The sequence below is a fragment of the Salvelinus alpinus genome, chromosome 12, assembly GCF_045679555.1.
Source record: "Salvelinus alpinus chromosome 12, SLU_Salpinus.1, whole genome shotgun sequence".
NCBI lineage: Eukaryota > Metazoa > Chordata > Actinopteri > Salmoniformes > Salmonidae > Salvelinus > Salvelinus alpinus.
In genome coordinates this window covers 34,587,349-34,589,790 of record NC_092097.1, presented here as the reverse complement: position 1 = coordinate 34,589,790, position 2,442 = coordinate 34,587,349, and the positions used below count along the sequence as shown (strand labels likewise).

At 43.3% G+C, this 2,442-nt stretch overlaps 1 long non-coding RNA gene across 1 annotated transcript; it reads left to right on the top strand.

Annotated features, from left to right (window-relative positions):
- Positions 1-316: 316 nt before the first annotated feature.
- On the top strand, positions 317-2,222 carry LOC139535240 (uncharacterized). Its single transcript, XR_011667090.1, has 2 exons — positions 317-528; positions 1,975-2,222. It is a non-coding gene; the product is annotated as an uncharacterized lncRNA (long non-coding RNA).
- The last annotated feature ends 220 nt before the right edge of the window (positions 2,223-2,442 follow it).

The window sequence follows — 2,442 nt, the reverse complement described above, 5'->3', positions numbered from 1 at the left end:
TTTTAAGAATTGAGCAATAAATATAGCAACACGAAAAAGCTGGGATCCGCTTTTATTATATAGGGACCAGTCAAAACTCTGTTTATAAATTGAAATCAATATGCCAAAGTTATAGAAGTTCTGCTGTCTGTTCAGAAAGAAATGAAATAATTCAGAATAGCCTACTACACCATGAGAAGGCCTATAATTTAGAGGATCAATATCTTCTTTTAAAAAATAGCCTAGCTGTGGATTATGTGTAGCCCAATAACAAGGCATAGCAAACAGTCGGGAATGTGCAACAAATCTGTCCTTGAACAGCATGCAGACAAAACAGGCCTTTCGCAATATTTCAAATACAATCATGGGAAAACAGGTTGGAAAGCAAATGGCTCCTGCTGAAAAGAGAAGAGTCTAATCCATATGCTGTAGGAAACCAAAATACTTGATCAACTTCCAAATATTGTTTTACAAAGTAAAACAAGAGAGCTATAGGTTTTTGGCATGAACGCATCGGCCATCACCGGCGAGTGAGCTGTGCATCATTGGGTGAGTCAGTGAAACTGGAAAGCATTTTTAGGGCTATAATTTCCTCCTCGTATTGTAGCTTACAATATGTGCATTTCCACATAAACCTAGGCCTAGGCAATTGATGGATTCAAGACAAGGTCATTTTTATTGATCTCAGATTCTCAGTTTGTCAGTGTCAAAGTAGCCTGTCATTTCAATCATTTGTGCGGTATTAAAAAATATTCTGCCAGACTCTAGTCATGTAAAATTACTTAGAATTGTATGAAATGTGTTTATAAAAGGACAAATCTTTCTGGGATCCTAGGCTACTAAAAATGTTCCCCATGCATGCAACTACTGTAAGGGCCTCAATTCAACAGCTCTATGCCACTAAGCAAATGCAATGATATGCATGCAATTATTTTTTTATGCGTTCCAATACCTCAGATCTCCCCAGGTCACCCCCCTCTCGATCTCACTTTTTGTTCAGGCACCTCCCAATTTACAAATGAAGGACTAGTCTTTACATACACTAAATAATATGTGTTTTGATTTAGAATGGGATATTATCATGCACCTGTCGGAACAGGTGGATGCCAGCCAGGTAGACAACTCCGGTTGTAAAGCGAAACAATGTGCTTAATATATGGAAAGTTGAGAAATAGATATAGTAAGCCTATAGAAAGCTGATGGGATCCTCCTCTTTTAAAAGAGGCCATCAAAACTATGTTTTCTCATGCAATTGCATAGCATAGCCTATAGAAATGTTGCACAACAGGAACACTTATTTTATTCCATGTATCAACCAGCCATAAGGAGCTGGCCGTTGCTGCGCAAAAGGTGATCCTATTCCTCTCAAACTCTGAATGCCAGGGATTTTCGATTGAATTTGCATTGATGTCAGAGTGATTAGAGGGAAAATCGAGTGCTGAGTACCGGCAATTAGCGACTTGCCGTTAGCTAGTTTGGTAGGCTACTAATGATCATCAGAGGCATCAGAGACAGTTTTGGAGAAGCCTAGTTACCATGACTCAGTGGTCACATGGCATTTGACTGCGGTCATGACTCCTGACTGCCAATGTGGCGGTAATAGGGTCGCGTAACAGCCCTAACCATGACAGTTTACAATCCAGGGTTACTCCAAGCAGTTTAGTGCTACATCTGCGCCTGCCCCGCCTTCTACTGCTCCTCCTGTGTCTCCCTAACCTGCAGCCACTCCCCCAGTGCTCTCTCCCTCTTTCTCTCTGTGTGTGTGAGATTGTGTGGGCGGAGACAAGTGTGCTGGAGGCAGAGCAGATCCCCACCAGCTGTAACCTGTTCCATAATCAAGACCTCTACAAATACTCAGCCCTGCCACTTCCACGCTGCCAGATTGTAACCTCTGCTCAGTCAGTTTGCGTGTTTAGCCGTTTGTTCCTGCATAGTTCCTGTTTTTGTGTTGTGCCTGTTTTCCCTTGCCTGACACTGTTTTCCTCTCCGCGACAGTTCTGTCGGCTCTGACTCTGGTCCCTGTCTCCAGTACCACGTCTCGTCAGTCCTGCCACCCTGTCCTGGACCCCCCACTCTAATACTTCCTTGGATTCCTCTCCGGACCTGCCTACCCAGCCCCAACTCCCCTCGCTCCAGCCTCAGCCTCAGCACCTGGCTCCCTGCACCTGGCTCACCCGCCCAAGCTTTCACTGGCCTGCACCCCATCTTCCCCCTGTATTTCAATAAATACCATGGTTACCTTATCCCAGTCTCCTTGTCTGTCTGCTCTTGGGTTCACCTGCTCCACTCCGCATAACAGTTTAGTCTCCTCAATTTCCACATTATTCATTACAATATTTAGTTGAGGTTTAGGGTTTAGTGAATGATTTGTCCCAAATTACAATGCTTTTAGTTTTAAAAAAATATGTAGGAATAACTTCATCCTTGCCACCCATTCTGAAACTAACTGCAGCTCTTTGTTAA